Genomic DNA, 18797 nt, shown 5'->3' with positions numbered 1-18797 from the left:
ATCGTTACGGCATTGTCACGTATCGAAATACGTACGCAATTATGAGTCACAGCTGAACGATTTATAAGGGATTTGTATTCGTTGTTGCGTGTGAACTGAGTATAAAAGGCGAGATAAAACCCGCATTTCGTAATTTGGAGCGATTACAACACCCAAGAACAATTGTTTTTATTTGGTATTTTTTTTAATTGAACTTTACCGTATTAGTGCAACATTGTCATCTCATCGTCTGTGGATGGCATGTGGTTTGCGTATGCCACAATGAAATATTTTACGAGCGCTTTATCAATAGCGGAGACCATTAGTTGGGAAGAATCACGCTAATCTGAAAATGTCACGGCTGTGTCGAACTTTAATACATGTATGTCGAAATAACGGTTGTCTCGAGGTGAGTGAATGACTTTTTACGCCGCACTCAGCAATATTTCAGCTATATGGCGGCGGTCTGTAAATAATCGAGTCTGGACCAGACAATCCAGTGATCAACAGCATGAGCATCGATGTGCACAATCGGGAACCGATGACATGTGTCAACCAAGTCAGCGAGCCTGACCACTCGATCCCGTTAGACGCCTCTTACGACAAGCATAGTCCCCTTTTGTGGCAAGCATGGGATGCTGAAGACCTATTCTACCCCGGATCTTCACGGGTCTGTCTCGAAGTAAAAGTTTGGTCCCTGGAAATTTCTTATGCAGTCATCATTTCGGATTGTTTCCAAACTGGGAAAAGTCCATAGCAACAACGTTAATGGGAGTTTGTGCGGAACGCGATTTCACTCCTTGTCCATATTAACAAGGTTCCGCTGTATACAGCTTCACCGGCGCCCAGCCTGGTACAGTAGAAGCATTATTATTAATGTGTACTACACTTCATGTCCTATGATATTCTGGAGATTCCCTTCTGGTAAACTCTTATCGGACACTATCAAGCAAGGGTGCATGTGTACCAATGGTTAACCTGTATTTACCATTGTCTACTTATCAGTGTACAGCGAATGAGGCTTACGTTTACAACACAAACAGAGTAAGTGAGTTTAGTTTTTCAGCAATATGCCAGCAATATCATGCGGAAGACACCAAAAATGGGCTTCATATTGTACCCATGTATCGAACCCGGGCCATCGGTATACGTATCACGGTGAGGTAGCTTTAACCACTAGGCTACCTCACCGACCCTGTTTCATATGAACGTGTATCACTTGTTGACACTGCAAGCCACAGAGATGATTATGTCACTTTCGACCAGGACACTACACCAAATCCTTGCCTATACGAACATCCAGATCCTGCTATAGTAAACTACGTTTATCCCGAACATGCTTATTACGAACTGACGGATGTACCAAACTTAGCTTTTAGTCACGGTCACTTTTATATTAGTCGAAATGCGTACAACGGATTTTGACTAACTGAACTTCATGGTACCTTTAAGTTCGATCTAACGGTAGATTACTGTACATTTTAAGGAAATAATGATGAAATATAACACGAAATTAATCTGTGGGCTGTAAAGTTTATTGACACAGATTGATACAGGGTGTCATTATACATACAATTGAAAAGAGAAGAAAAAATCACAGCAACAAAGCACACAAAAACAAAACAATAAATACCATAAGCAAAACTACAAAAAAATCATTATTTGATAAACCGTACAAAAGAGCAATGAAATAAAACCAACCCATAAGACATAAGTTGCAACAGTAGTTTGCCGTATCTATGTGGGAATATAAAAGTGCATATGGGATAATTGGATAAATCTGAGATGTTCTAGATTGGTGAGTTCCAACTACCAAACACAAAATTAATTCACCAAAAAATCCAACATGACGTTTTAAATTTACAATCACAAAGGTCAATGCAACGGATCAACTGCAAACAGATGGCGGAGGATATACCATATCCTACCCTCAATAAAAGGGAAACAACTCTCCAACGCTCAGTGGTACAGTCGGTGCTATTTTGCTTTCTCATCGCCATCACCGATAGTAATATGCGATCACAATGCACAGATACAAAAATACATTCTCAAGCTAATTTTATGCACAGTATATTCATGTTGAAACTGACATAAATACATGTGTAGACTGCATGGTAAAAGAAAGCATACGTCCATTTTCAGTGGAGCCAGGAAGAAATGGTTATCCAATGGTGATGTACGTGATGTACGTGAGGTACTTGATACAAGTATGACTGGTCATGTTAAACCTCCATACCAATGTCGATTTCACAACAGGGCGGTCAAGTAACGTTATGATCAATTTTGTAATAATATTTTGGTCACATAACCTCAGAGATGCACAGTTTCTATTGCGATTAAGAAAGTACATTATTTTAAACAATGATAATACATACCATCAACAACATTCTTGTGAAAACATACTCACATGTATAATGATATTATTAAAAAGCTGTGAATATATTCTATCAACAATATTTGTGTTAAAACTTACAAACACATGATATGATTACATAATTTAAAAACTTTAAGTATAATCTCTAAAAAAATATGTAAATATATTGAAAACAAAAGACACCACCACCACTCGACTATGGCAGTCGACAACAAAAGACGTAGGTCACGGTGTCGTGCACACTACAAACTGAGTGTTATGAAACAAATATAAAGACATTATTAAAACAAAGTCGTATATGTTTTGTTATTATCAGCTAATGGTATTAAGAAACATTACAAAACGCTCAATTCACCTTGATAAGGATTATTGATTGTCAGGATAAATGTGTGAGCCAAGTTACGGTAGACTAATAAACAATGACATCCAAAGCAACACTTTGACAAGGTAATGACTGGATGCGTAGACAACCAATAAAATAGATAGAAACCAGTTTATACCTAAAGGCTGATGGATTGGGTTAGCTAGCGAGAAACAGACACAGATGCCTGGACAATCAAGTAACTGAGAAACGTCTGAAAACACCAAAACATCAGTTCCTTTGACTGAAACTAAATTTCCCAACAAAATACGACATGGGTTCAAATTATACACACAAACATTAAGAAAGTTGCCAGGTTAAATGAGTAACTCTCAGCAGCAAATAGGTACTTAACCTGATCTAGACAACCACGGGAATTTAGAAAAGACGGAATTCAACAAAAGCTAGCTAACAGTTCAGCTCAGTAAACCAGTCAAAGAAATTACCTTAAGGCGAAAATGCCTCCTAAACTAATTACAGACAGTTTCGAGTGACCATCCAGAGATGTGACGCACCCGAGTGGTGTTAGAGGCTCCGAATCCTCCAAGTCTTTTAAACGAAGGCGCGGACGACATAGGAGACAACCCAGATTGGACACCAAGGTAAGGCTGCAACCTGAGGCAAAACTTTCTTTACAAAGAGAAACTCCGATTCAGTAAGTGAAAATCCGAAGGGCACAATAACTACAAAATCAATATAGAAGATGTAAATATCTAAATATAGCACAGGTTACACAACTGTGCAAGTAAATATTTACGCATAAATATGTGTAATGTTTTAGAAAACAAACATGAAAATAAAAGCACGTGAAAAGTATCGCAACACCCATCAGACGTTATCCTAGACCTGTCTTGTTATCCTGTTATCAGAACACAAATCAGAACCATTAACTTGGTGTCAAGCTCAACATCACTGGGATTTCAAGTCATGGATAAGGGTTGACCGGTCGGACGAAAGTCGATTTCTTTTTTGTTTATGACTGATGGCCGAGCACGTGTTTGGCGCGGTAGAAACGCTGGGTGCCTCTCACATTCCTCTAAACATGACCTTGTGACGATTAGACAAAATCTGAATGGACAACGGTGCATCACTGAGACCTTAGACGAGGTTGTTGCATCATATTTGGATGCCAATCCCCTTAATACAAGGCAATTCGTCATGGACGACAATGCTTGGTATATGGTGCACGTGACGTTTTGGATTTCTTGCGTCAAGAGGCAGTAGCAACTCTACCTTGGCCCGCCAGGAGTCCGGATCGCAATCCCATAGAGCATGTTTGGCAGGTTATGGATCGCAGAATACGCCAGAGAGATCCCCTTGAACAAAGTCTTGATGTATTTGAACAAGTCCATTATCAAGGATGAAATGTGTACCTCAATGTCAAATCCAAAGTCTCATACAACGTCCCATACCATACCATGGGCGGATCCAGGAATTCTGAAAACAAAGGGGAGGAGGGGGGGTGTGTGTGTGTGTGTGTGTGTCAGGACCCCTGAACCCCCAATTTGGCTCAGCCAACGCCAAAAAAATCGTCAATGTGGTCTTAGGTCATTTTCAAAAGGGGGGTCGAACCCCCTGACACCCCCCACCCCCCTTCTCTCTCTCTGGATCCGCTAATGCATACAACGTGTCAGTGAGGACGAGAGTCAGGGATGTTATTGCAGTTGGTGGAGATTACACCAGATATAGACATTGTCTGCTTTTATTCATACTTCTGGGATTTCTTGAGGATTGAAAATGACCGCACTTGTTAACACCATACGACCTTAGTAATAAGCACTCTAAATGAATATTGTTTGCTTCTTACTGAACAACAGTTTTTCGTTCTCTTGCATTTAGTTTTGCCATTTAGTTATTCATAGATGGTCAATAAATCCAGATAGCGTGTTAAATTTGGGTTTGGATGATGGTTAATGGCAAAATATTGATACTATGAAAGATCCGGGGTGTTGCAATACATTTTTTCATGTGTACAATTCCACCAATAAGTAGTTACACAAAGTTACAAAAAACATGTTCAATACATGAATAAGGTAGCATATAAATACACATGAAACTTAATTAAGCACTCCCCTGTTTTAGAACAGTAATATGAACAGAAGATATCAGAACTTCCATACTTCTAGAAGGAGATTGAATAACTGACCGCATAAAAACAACAAAATGTACGCAATATGTTAATTTGTATGCTCTGTATGTGAGAAAGGACAACACTCTTGATTTTGTGGAAAAGCAATTCATTGAATACGTATTGTCCTGGCATGAGACATGGGTTAGTGCTGGATTTCGCTACTGTGTAGGCCCTTTATATTCTAACGAGGAGTCTGACACCAGTATCTTGTGTATCCGTCTCGTGCCTGGATAACATCCTCCACATACCACCAGTGAGTCTACGAATATGTCCCCCGGGCAATCCACGCCACTCTTCAGGCAATGCTGCCTCCAGTGCACCCGAATTAGTTACATGAGGGTTCTTTGCCTGCAAAGGTCAACCAAGAATGTCCCATTTGTGCTCGGTGGGGTTCAGATCAGGTCTCCTTGCAGGTCAAGGGAGAGTCTTAATAGCTCTCCCACAGCACGGAAACGATGTGGCCCAGTGTTATATATATGGGGCGGGTAGCTAATGGGTTATCAAAATGACGCAAAGCAGCTTGATCCAGAATTTACGGAATGTAGTGGTGGTCACCAAGATTTCTCCGTAAGTCACCAATGTCAAGTTACAGTCATGGGAGACACATCCCCACACTATAACTGAGCCCCCACCAAAGGGAACGCTAGAATGAATGTGGAGTGTCAATGAGCAATGTTAGTGCGCTACCAAACTCTAAGACAGCCATCTGTAACATAAAGCAGGAACCTGTTTTCATATGACTAATGGATTCATCTCCAGGTCCGAGGATTCCATCGCCATCGGGCAAAACACCACTGCTGACGTTGCCTTTTCTGTTCATGAGTCAGAGTGAGACGCCTGGTGACGCCTTGCGTAACGGGCCATATTGTGACCTTCCGCTGGAATGGCCTTCCTGGGTTGGTCTTGGTCGATATTGACGGCACCTGTTTGTTGGTGTGTCCGAATAGGTCGACTGATGAGAGGCAGTACCCAAGCTGACGCCCATGGCCTTGAATGACATGCCAGCTGCATGCATACCCACTGTCTGTCTCAGTCGCAATGAAAGTCTGCTCCTCGGCATGTTGACGTGTGTGGATGGAACGGATGGCATATTCCTAAATTCTATAGCCTTGAACGGCAACTAGGCAGAGATACTGCTTTTCATGATAAGAGAGGGTAGCACGTTTCACATACATGTCGGCTGCGTTTTGGCAAACCCTTTCAAAGTGAACAAACAATGACATCATTGACATGGATCAAATATGTTTTTGGGTGCTTAATTAACTTCCACTATTCTACCTAGATCAATTTAATACTTGATAAAACTCCTAAGAGCAAGGACACAATAGCAAATAAAGTAAACATGGAGGTCGGCGACAAACGACAACAAAAAGATACATGGAGAAATTTTGTGAAGAATACATGAAAAAAACATTTACACAGGAAAATAGTCACACAATCATAAAGATATTCAAGGTGAACATAGTTCCAGGAATCACTGGGTATCACGTAGATCACGCTGACGGATCTAAATCCCTGACAGCGAGGGTACTAACCTGGAAGGGTACCAGCTCTGTCAGTCTTAACCTGAGAGATAGGGATACTTGAAAGAAAAAGACCCAGGGGATGTACAAAAGGGGCGACGACCATTAAAAAAAAAGGTTTTATGGGGTAGGGAAAGGGTGAGATGAAATAGTATGGGATTGTGGGCGGGGGATTTTCAGGCTTCTTTGGAGAGGTTTGCTTCTGGTATTTAGTGTTGTTATTGCTCAAACTGATTCAGGATATGTGATAAATGATGATTTAAAAATTTTAGTGGCTAGGAAATTATGTATAGCAGCTTGGTCTATGGCCTGGATGGGTCAAATGCGTCTGGAAAATGTTAGTTATTTTGTAGAATCCATATGATTCTTTTTTGTGTTTTGATTTGTTTACGTATGCTTGAAGGTCGTGGTCAGACTTCTCAGGGTCAGAGTTTCACTGTAAAAATGGTCGCATTGTTGTTGAAAATATATTTTAAAGGCTCAGTTCGGGTTAGCTTGGTTTAGAATGTGCCCAAATCTGATTCATGTGCACAGAGACGCGAGGGGAGTGGGATCTTGAGTAATAATTAGTTACTGAATGACGTTCTCTGTAGAACAAAGTCATTTTTGGATCTTTTAATATGTTTGAGAAATGTCGTGGCTCCCAATGGCATACATGTATGTTATTTCAGGCAAACACACCCGGTACGCTCTGCAGTCCCGTCAATGGAACTTCAACCCTCAAGGATTCATTCCACATTTGTTGACGACCAGAATCTTCTAAAAATGGAACATGTCCGGTAGAAGGTTTTCCTGAAAGAAAAACGTCAATGGTAACACAAGATTTCGTGTACGTGTTCAGGATATTGGAATTTTTGAATCAATAGGTCATTTGTGCTGTGTTTCAGTTTCACATTTATAAACCTACAAACTTGGTCTCTGTAGGTTTTCTCACTTCCCACAATTATGCAGGGCCGGACTGTATTCTTTGGGGATATATATTTAAAACTCATTTTACATATAAAAGAGTTTTAGTCACCATCATTCTGAGATACTTCTTCACCATCCATGTAAATCTCCGAGTGGGTATCATGTTCAAGGAAGTCAGGATTGCGTGGGGTGGTGTCTTTTCTGAAAAGTGAATAAAATTCAACTGTTTTGGCCTGAGGAACTCATTTTCATGATTATCACCTATTACTTTATATATGTTATACCTATGGTTACAGTCTGCATCTTTGGTCAAACAAGTCAAATTATCCATTTATGACATACCTACTTCCTGACATTTTTGGCATTTTTCTTCACTTCAGCGAGATTTTCAGATAGAAACATTTTATCCCTACAGATTTATTATTGTGTTTTATTGCAGTAACTCTATCTGTTTTTCGGACTAATTTGTATATGACTTTCATTAATAGTCATAATGCCAAAATGCATTCATGTTAAAATACATTGTCAGGGCTGGTCATGGTCAAAGGTAGCCTGCCTGAAGGCCTATGTGCAGTTTCGTTCGTAGTTTAGTGTTGCTCACAGCGGTTAGCAACATTCTATGTTAATCACACTAAACCGGTCTGTCAGACGGTTCCAAACAACACAGCAAATAAAATCATTAACATCGATCTGTGCAATTGGGAGATGGTGTCGTACATTAACCAAGATCCCATTTGTCGTCTTTTTTGACAAGCGTGGATTGATTAACATCTATTCCAACCTGGACCTTCAAGAAGCAGCATTTCAGCCAGGTCACATAAGGAGTAAACATTTAACTAGCCAAATATATGTTATTGCACTCACTTTGGTATTTTCACGTCACGTATTGTTGTGCCTGAGTTTGACAACCTTTTGATAAACTCTTTCCCTGTTTCGCTGGCTGCATGATTCTCATGTACCTTTGGTTCATGGAGGTATTTGTTCATATAGACATCCCACTTTAGCAGGACTATTGGGTCTGAAGATGTCCGGGTGGACGTGTGCTCTACACCTGAGGCCACGAAGAAGGCCCTGCATAAATTCTTGCATTCCTGGGATTCATTTCAAGTGACCTGGGATTGACATAACGACATGACTTCTCTATTAGAGCGTTCCTTTTGTCTTCAAAATCTACTCTGTTCCCCAGATCATCTATATCAAGTACCCCATTTGCAATGTTAATCTTTTCATCAGTAAATTCCATTAATGAATACAGGACACCCTTGGCCAATTCGTCATTTCTTTGAATGAGGGTACGGTCTGTGTTTTTTACGTCGTTTCTTACAAAGGAGAGAATTTGAACTGGTTGATCCGATGCGATTACACAGGCATCAAAAGCAACTCCTTCCACGCTGGTGTCCGTCAGCTGCAAATTTAGCATCTCTGCAAGCGATGTTCCCATGTATATCAATCCCATCTTTGAGGTACCAAGAAGGATTTGCATTTCCGTCTTCCACCTTTCGCCTGTACCCTCGGGGAGCAGGTTGATATCTAGAATATATGTAAAATATGCTAATAGTATAATATCTGGATAATGCCATATATTAACTCTATTGCAAGAGGAGTAAAAAGGGCTACAATCGAGACCATGTTCAGAGCATGTCTATTCAAAGAGATGTCTAGATCCACAGGGGTCTGAAGCATATTTTCATTAACTATCAGTCTAAATCATACAAGTACATCAGATCTGTCCTGGCACAGCCTACAAAGCTGTCAACACATTAACACACGTAAGCTTTCCGAGGAAGATCTCGTCCAAATCTGATATATCGTCAGGTGTCTCATGTCAGCAATCGAAACATAAATGAACCAATGCATTTATGAAATCTCTCGGACGGCTTCTCCCAAAATGTCACCAGTTTAGCAATCTAAAGATAAATGAACCAACTCAAACCATTTTCAAGTCGTTCAGACATCTTCTTCCAAAAGTATCCAGTTGCATATACTGCAGGGCGGAAAGGATTACTTGTGGCTATCGGGACTTCAGAAAAGAAATTTTCTTTACTCGCATCGCGTAAAACTGCTTGATTTGGTAACATCTTTCCTGACATATCTGTAGATATTCCTGTTCCAAATAAAAAACAAACAAATAGAAGCGACAAAACCCTTTCCACATCCATAAGAAATATGTGCTAAAAGCAGAGTCGATTGTACAATTATGACTATATCATGAGTACATATTTGTTTCAGAAGTGTTACAGCTTACGATGATGCTTGTAAACCAATCCAGTTTGGACCAGACAATCCAGTGATTTTCACCATGCGATACTATGACAGAGCATGTGTTTATGAATCAGGTGTTCGCGAAAAGGTTAGCGTATCATGCCCAACCGGTGGCATCCGTCATAAACATATGCAATGTCTACACTATTGTCCACCTGAAATAATTCCGGAACGTATGATACAGGTCAAAATAGGGAAATTGGACATCATTTTTGTCAATGATACATGAAATTTCGAAATGTCCTCCACATGTCCACCGTAAAACCTTTTGAAATCCCACTGAAGTATATATATGTAAACAAAAGACAGTTTACTACCCAAATACGATATTTTAAGATACAACAGCTTGACCTAAGCTTAAGATAATGATATCTACGTATTCTCTGGCAAATACGGTTCAATGTGATGTTGAACCAAACACTTTCATTCACGCTAATTAGGTTGTTTTGCGCCCCCAAATGAATAATAACTTTTTCTCAAAAGTACTGAAAAGTTGAGACAACCATACCTTTCTAATGTCTCCTTATTGATGCGATTATTTTCTTGAGCTCACATCGAGTATACTTAAGAAATGGTTCTCCGTGTACGACCTCGTATGCTTCTGGACCACTGTTATCATAAAACAATACTCCTGTGATTGGATTCACGACAACCTCAAGCAATGTATGGTCTTTTACATTGGCTTTGTAAAAGTCAACACTGATGTGTCTGTCAGGCCAATCTAATTTGTCTCCCTTGTAGTCAATGAGACACATGTCATCTTTCAAACACCTCTCTATTAATTGCTTGAGCTCAGTATGTTTGTCTGAAGCCAGTTTAATTCCACGAACTTCAAATTGTTTACACAAATACTGGACTTCCCTCCCTTTGATGTTGGTATCAACTTTCTTTTCTTTCTCTTCTGTGCCAAGGATAAAAGACCCTCCTTTCTTGAGTTTTGCAAAAGCACTGACATAGAGAGGAAGATGCAGGCTCCGCAAGTAGTCAACAAACTGGTTTGGGTCTCTCAAAATTGTTTCCTTCTTCTCGTGCCGACTTGGTTGAAAAACAAATCCTTACAGCTGAATATCTCTTTTTTCCGTTATGGTTTCTAATGTCATGTGACTCAAGACTGGTACTCTTTGCTCTAAATGAACTTTTGAATCATTTTGCTGCTCTGATACTCGTTTCAAAAAGACTTGCAGTGCTTGTGGACTATCTGGTATGAACCCTTTGTCGATGATAAATTTAGTCTTAGGATCCGTTATAATAATTGTTGGTGAAGGCTGAATGTCAATTATCACAAATTCACGATCATCCTGGAATGTGGTTTTGTAATAAACATCATCAAATGTTTCATCAGCATTGATGATGGCTTGAAGGTCATCATCGATGAAGTCGTCAAGGTGTTCCAAACTCAGGTCTTGTGGACTCCGGCCATCTAAGTGAATTAGAAGATGTCCCCCCGAATTTCTAAGGGCCGAGACAGAGCTTTTTATCTCGTTTTTCTTATGCTGTTTCTGTGTTGAACTGAGGTATTGAATTTTGTTGTTGTGCCAACTCCTCTTGAAAATAGTCACCTCAAGATGCACACACAGGATCCTGTACCTTTTGTTGGATTCTATACTGTACTGTTTACATTTGTCACATGCCTGGAATAGATAAAGTAACTGATTTACAAGTAGTAACACCTAATCTTAGTTCATGCGTTATACAAGCTGTGTAAGGCTCTGGTGTTATGATTGAACTTACCTGGTCAGGTATATTATTCTAGTTAAATGATTACTGAGTCACAAACCCGAAAATGTTTTGCATCATGACTAACTAAATCCGTACAAGATAACAAATTTGTAGACCTTTGAATATTGACGTGTGAAATGTCTTCACAGTTATCCAATGTACACAAAGATGAAACTATTATAGCAATATATCAAAGAGAAGAAATATAAATAAGCATAATACTTCACTGTAGTTTAATACTTCATGGTATATCTCTCCTTTGACATTGCAAATATATTCATGCTCCACTTATGGTCTCGGCCAAAAAGATGTCAGAGGCAACCCTTCACCCTCCACCATATGTTCCTAGAGTGTTTTCTTCAGGTGAACAATTCACTTGTCTGTGAGGCCTCTACTTGCAGACTGTTGGGAATCTACATTAGTGCTCACTGGAAAAATTATTTTCCCATTATATACATTTCAGATCTGCTATTAGGCTTATTGGGGATTGAAACTAACACCCAAAAGAAACTTGGCAACTAAAAACATTAAATTGTTGAATGACAGACACTTTTAGATAAACGTAACAAAGCCAAATCCAATCCTCAAACCCTGCAGAATACGAATCCATGTAATGACTGCAGCATTTTGCAAGTATGTTCTTTTTCATGTGTTTCTCTGGGCAGCTCGTTCTCGAGACCTTAATCACATAGAGTATCTTTGGGATATCATGGACAGACAGCGACAACCTCCAATTACCCAGGATGAACTCATTGTGGCCCTCCATGAAGAATAGCGATCCATTCCGTCAGGTGACTAACGAATTCAGTGCGTAGCAGAGTGTTTGCCTACATTCAAGCCATTCCGGCCACACGCTCTACGTGGGTGACACATAACACCACCTATGGTCATGTTATGCCAAGCTCACCATTTGGACATGTATTGAAAATCCGTTTTATGCACACATTAGCCCATATTGATGTTAACAAAACTCTTCATGTTGATCATTTATGTTTTGTTGTTTTTTCGCGATCAAGCTTCAAATTGTCTGCCAAGTTTCTTTTTGGTGTTGATTGAAATGTCCATATCCTGGAAAAGACAACACATTCTAGTTTGCGAAACTGTAGGTCTGCTACATATGGAAGCCCCTTTGAACAGGTATAGCACAAGCTTTCCTCCCAGCAACACGGGTAAGGTTTATTATATGGTTTTTATTGAAGCCTAGAATTTGGTAGCCCTAATCAAACATAAGACTTAATGAGGGCATGGTGCAGAACTACCACGGTTGTTACTACTTACTGCTATCTCTGTTGTTTGTAGAAGTTGATTTCAAACAACCAATATCAGGAATACGTGTATTCACTTATGGATTTATGTAATTTACATGTCCTAAGCATGTACTTAAGAATTCCTTTTATGTGGTAGTGATTTGAGAATTTCGCGAAAGGTATCTGGTTGAACTGAGAACACATAGTACAAGTCAATTAAAGGAGTTGCCACTGGGGCGTCAAATGTAAACACATGGTCTTCAATAAAACATCTTGCTAGACAACAGAATTCACACAAGGAAGTAATGAATTAGAGACCCAGCAGCGTTTCCAGCTCCCACCACGACCTTTCAATAAATTATTTGACACTGTAAAGATCTCCAGGGACGGTCATGTTCAACCGTTTAAAGCGCTATTAAACGAAAGGTTTCACAACCTTTGTCTCATTCTCAGGGAATGCCCAGACATTTCAGTTATTGATATATTGTTATCGATCTACACAGTTGAAATACGACAAGCATTGGTTGCCGAAAATCAATTTTAAAGCGGATCGCTATCGTCACGGCGACTGCGTTTGATAACAGTTTGCCTGGTTCATGCACTGTTCTAATATTATTGATACTCTGGTAAAATATCCCAGAGAATGATCTGTCGAATCAGAATCCTTATTATGAATCAATCATTTACAAACAATTCAAGGTAATCACGCACCGCATCCAAGTTTGATCATCCAAGCCCATGAAAAGCATGAATTATTGAACCACTAACGACTTTATTTAGTCACAATTGTTGCCAATAAGCAAGCAGCAACTAACAATTCCTCTGACGTAAGTTTTCCCGTAACGTGATTATATACATATGAAAATAGTATCGCAAAACTCCACATTCTTAATGGGATCAACGTGATACAATGAGCAAGGAAACGTATAATTAAATGGCAAATATACCTGTAGAAAGAACGACAAACTATAGTTTATTCAGAGAACACTTTTTGTAGCGGTGATACGTACGGGCATTTTCAAGATGCTCATACAATCCTCAAGAAAGCATGTCAATATCTGGTGTAAACTCCACCAACTGCTATAACATCCCTGACCCTCCTTCTTACTGACTATTAGACGTTAGGTTTGACGATGAAGTGCTGCATTCCATGCTTGATAGAGGGCTTGGTTTCAATACAGTAAGAGTTTGTACTGGATAAATTCTTGCGCGTGTTCTGCAACACACAGTGTCTCAAATATATTCTAAGGGATTGACTCCTGACGGACCACGGTAGAGTTGTGCATACACAGGTTGTTATGCGGTGCCAAACACGAGCCCAGTGGCTGGTCAATTGGGATACAATGACATGTGTCAAAAACGCGAGCGAACCTTCCGCCGTTAGTCGCCTCTAACGACTAGCATGGGTTGCTGACAACAAATTCTACCCTGGATCTTCACGCGGTAGACGAAATATTTCATGTGATTCTGGGAAGAGTTGTATCATGCCTTGGAGCTGTCACTCGTAGTCGAACTCTGACTGTTCTTAAGTTTGCTAACGGTTTCTGGCCAATCGGTTGATTGTCTATAGATGACAACCAAAATCGCTTGAAATAACCCACGATGATATGCCAGCATTCTGCACATCAATAACCTGCCGTCAGTTGCCAGCTGAAGAGGCACAACATTTACTTATCAACAACTTACCGACCTGTAGGAACAGTTCATTGAAACTTGACAGTTGCTTTATGACGGGCACGAGTGATGCTCGCACGTGCATGTCTAAAATCAATGTGTGGTGCGTACAAATAATCATACAAACTAAGTGATATAAGTATGATATGGATACAAATGGCTGTATGTAGGATAAAAGTCATAAGTGTTGTGATAGTCTTTTCCATGTGTATATTACATACCAAACCCCAATCACACATAATGACAGCCTATAACTACATTATACTTAGATTATTTACATAATGTGTTCGAAATCAGAAGTATATAACGAAATTATAATAGCTTTAAATAAAAAGTTGGAGTTATTATAACTTCGTGATATACCTCTGATTTTCCAACACTGTATGTTATCTCCAGTCTAACATAACCGCGTTATTAAGATTTTAAAAACGAACTATTTACCGTCGCGACGGTGCCGCTGCGCTAATCGGTTCAGAGGTATATAGGTCAGTCTCCTATTCTCGCGGGTTTCCTATTCTCGCGGTAAACACGTTTTCTGCCGAAATCGCAGATGCGCGACACTTGTTTACATCACCGACTGGTAACTAGGAAGTGGCCCAAGTCTGTGAGTGATCATAATCTTGCAGTGTCACGAATATTGGGGAGTTTATACCAACTTGGACATATCATTACTTTTTTCCGCTCTTTCCGGCAGGATTGCTCTTACATACACTCAAGAACGTTAATTCCTGGTAATACCGCGAGAATGGGAGAAGCCTCGTTTCGTCAATGACGGATGGCATTGTTTATCACCGGGCTCACGAGTGGTAATTCACCTGAAGGATCTGGCAGCTGATAGATGTAGATGTTAGACGAGAAGGCCCTTCATTTAAAAACAACAAGCATGAACAGGATAACAATTGTTTGTGTTATTTTTTCAGCCGATATCCGTAAGTACCGGGAGAATAGGAAACGCCTTCCTATAACGTAATTATACACCTCAGAAGTCAGAATAACATACAACTACCACAACTATACAACTGCCCGAAAAACACTGATACACAAGCATGATAGATACCACTAGATACCATGATAGATACATTATACAATTATAGACTCTTGTAGAGGTCGATATCGGTTTTTATTGACCTGAGTAAAACAATATCGACCGAGCTTGCGAGTCAATATCGTAATTTATCACAAAACTCAGTTCAATATCGGGTTTTGTAGACAATCACTTGACGGTAATTTTAAGCAATCGTGATACAGGAACATCCTACAACTATAATAATCCTTTTAAGTGCACGGCCACAAATTTCTCGTGTCTGTGGTGGCGCTTTTGAGAGATTACACCGCATTTTGCTTAATAGAAAAACATACCCTGACAATGTCCGCTAGCTTATTAGGCCAAACCAAGACAAGCCAAAACTAGAGAGTTTGTCAAAATATACTCTCCCAAAAACACCCGCATCATGAAAATAGCAATTTCATGTAGCAATGAATTAAAACGTGATTCATTTTATAAAAGGTTTTGCTCTGTTTATGAGTCCTATGGTGTTTATATTTTGAAACATCACAACAAAACGCACCATCCGTAAAATACCCGTATTTAACAGTATGATTTTCAATTTCGGCGTGTAGTGTCACAGAATACACAATTCACATGCAATGCACGTGAAAGTTGGGGATCAGATAGTCTCAATGATGGGTATGAAAGGTTGATCGCTGTCTGTCGATTATTCACTGTATTTGGAATATTGTCGACGAACGCAAAATGCCACCTCTGTGAAGCCAACAATCATATCGCCATTGGTTTTCTTGAAGCTGGCCAGTCTCAACGTGCAGTTGCCAGACGCATGAATCTTCACCAAAACACCATTTCACTGCTTTGGGAGAAATCGTCGGCAGAATTTCGGTAGCAGATGCCCCTCGTAGCGGGCGACCTCGAGCGACCACTGCGGCGCAGGATCGGCTACATCCGGGTACATCACCTGCGTCATCGAACAGCTACGGCGACCAGTACCGCTCGACAAATACCCGGATTGAGGAGGCTTTTTGCACAGACCGTCAGGAACAGGTTGAGAGAGGCTGGTTTACGTGCCAGAAGACCTTATTTTGGCCCTGTGCTTCGACAACAACATCGTCGACATCGAGTTCAATGGTGCACCAACGTTCAGGCCTGGAACTTACCGATTTGGCGTAGAATCTGGTTCAGTGATGAATCATGATTTCTACTGGAACAACGCGATGGAAGAATGCGGGTGTACAGACGTCGACGTGATCGTTTCGCCGACGCTTGCGTTCCCCAGGTGCACAGATTCGGCCGGGATAGTGTTACGATGTGGGGAGCGATCACCTGCCGTAGGAGAAGTGATTTGGTGATGATTCAGGGCTAGTCCAGTCATCCTGGTAAGATTCTGACCTAACCCACCACAAATTGCAACAGAAATGATTTCAACTGTTTTAAGACCCTGAACCATTCCTTTATAACATATAAAAAGTCTAGGAAAATCTCAGTGGTGGAACAAGGTCAAATTCGACCCTCAAGGTCATAGGGGTCATCTTCGCTTTCGAAATCTTAGATGGAAATGCAAACTTTTTTGTAATCTACTCAATTGTGTCATGTTATATATCAAATAAAAGCTCTGTTTACAGGCTTTTCAAAGATATATGATTTAATAGGTATTAGCCTCATCATATTTGTTTTATTTTAAAAAAACGTTCTGAAAAATATGAAAATCGTTTCAGACATCCACATGTATGTGTATGCTACGATTATGTAAAAATAAATATCTGCTAAAAACAATGTTTTATTAATTTTAAAACATTGTACTTTTATATTTAAAAAAATAAAAACAAACATTTAGAAATGCAGCTGAGGTGCTATAAATTTTAATTCACTAACATTGATTGACATGAGCCCAAGTGACTTGTCACCACACAAGCCATGGAAAACAATGTAACACCAATCGTCACTTTTGATTAGCCTCTCTGGCGGAAAGCTTGAATGAAAATTTCCAGTGAGCCTTCATCAAGGGATTTGAAGAACGTCGCCTTTTGGGATGGATTCGAAATATCATGTCTGGATAGGGTCTATTTGAACTTCTGGTAGTGATATATGCCAGTTACACAATTAGTTACATACTAACAGGGAAAGCTGTTGCCAGAGCAATTCGAGCTCACTTTCTTGTAGCCACAGCTCTCAGTGCACTGTTGGTATCAAGAGCTTTTAACGTGAACCTTCCTAGGTTTTGTAAGCCTTCTGATGAAGCTGACCTTGCCACTCCCCTTCAAAACAGCGATGGTGACGATCTCAACATGGCGGCAGTGCTGTACAATGAGCTGGTGAGTGAATCCTTGACTGTTGGTGAAGTATCTTCTTCAAACACATAAAGAACATTCACCATCAGTTAAACCAAGAAAAAGATGCACTGAGCAATATGAGGACAGCGAAACTTTGGATCCAGTATATGAACATGGTAGATATCTTGCGGAATTTCATTAAAGCTGAAACATTAGGAAATGGGAAGATGCACCTAAAGTCTATTGTCATAACTTGTATACCAAATCAGTTCAGTTGTACGTTCAGTTGATGACTTCCCTGCAAGGAACACATCCCAAGACCTTTCAACTCACATCATCATGTTTTATGCCGTTCCGATCGCTATTGGGGAGGACCTTAAACAGATCTTGTGATTGAACAGGTGCTCATGCGGAGCATTAAGACAAACGGAGGAATTACAAGGGGGACAGGCATGTCTGAAACGCAAAGGCTTATGTCAATGCCATCATGCATGGAAGTCAGCAATGCCATGACTGATCTTACAAGTAGTAGAAAACACCTCTGAACTACACAAAGACATGTCCAATGCAAGACAGGAGAGAGACCAAAATGTTGGCATGAAACTATTCCATTTCCTTCAAGAAACACTGCATATAGAGTGCAACTGTGAATGCAGATGATGCATGTTGTGTTGGTAGCTCTATTTTGGACTCTATGACAAACACAACCACTGGCAATTTCAAATTCAAAAAGGAGTGAGTGAGTTTACTTTTACGCCGCACTCAGCAATATTTCAGCTATAAAGCGGCGGTCTGTAAATAGTCGAGTCTGGACCAGACAATCCAGTGATCAGCAGCATGATCATCGATCTGCACAATTGGGAACCGATGACATGTGTCAACCAAGTCAGCGAGCCTGACCACCCGATCCCGTTACAAGCCTCTTTCGACAAGCATGGGTTACTGAAAATCAATATTCTAACTCGAAACCTTCATGTGTCTCAAAAAGGAAGATCAAGTTGTACAAATGAATAAGAAATAAGAAGAAATCTGGTCCAGTTTTAGTGTTTCAACTGTTTCTGATTGCCGCTAGGAAACAAACAAACCTGCCCTGGTTTCATTCATATCAACATTGGATGGTGGTTTTTCCCCTGGTCCAGCTTCTGATGCTGTTTATGTTCTCGATGGAAGGGCTTTGCTTCATACTCTACCTTGACCACGTGGAGAATCCTATGCTGAGTTGTGCATCATGTACTGCACATATGTCAAAATACACAATGACAGAGCTATTGTTGTGTTCGATGGATACTCAAGTTCATCGAGAAAATATACAACACATATGAGGCGGACTGGTGGA

The 18797-nt window shown here is 40.1% G+C and overlaps 2 long non-coding RNA genes across 3 annotated transcripts in view; one reads left to right on the top strand and one right to left on the bottom strand.

Moving 5' to 3' along the window:
• The first annotated feature begins 1505 nt into the window (after positions 1–1505).
• Positions 1506–3409, top strand: LOC124270059. The gene is made up of 2 exons (XR_006896668.1): positions 1506–2573; positions 2608–3409. It is a non-coding gene; the product is annotated as an uncharacterized LOC124270059 (long non-coding RNA).
• Positions 3410–4198: 789 nt separating this feature from the next.
• LOC124270058 overlaps positions 4199–18797 on the bottom strand; it is a 73420-nt gene continuing 58821 nt past the window's right edge. For both annotated transcript variants that reach the window (XR_006896667.1, XR_006896666.1), the window contains exons 2-6: positions 10048–11170; positions 9211–9381; positions 8142–8807; positions 7387–7478; positions 4199–7160 (exon numbers count right to left, since the gene is read on the bottom strand). This is a non-coding gene — a long non-coding RNA (uncharacterized LOC124270058). The remainder of the gene's footprint in view (positions 7161–7386; positions 7479–8141; positions 8808–9210; positions 9382–10047; positions 11171–18797) is intronic.

Source organism: Haliotis rubra, unplaced genomic scaffold, assembly GCF_003918875.1.
Source record: "Haliotis rubra isolate DU_JTF1 unplaced genomic scaffold, ASM391887v1 Scf1494, whole genome shotgun sequence".
NCBI classification, from domain to species: Eukaryota; Metazoa; Mollusca; class Gastropoda; order Lepetellida; family Haliotidae; genus Haliotis; species Haliotis rubra.
This window is presented reverse-complemented; position numbering and strand designations above follow the sequence as displayed.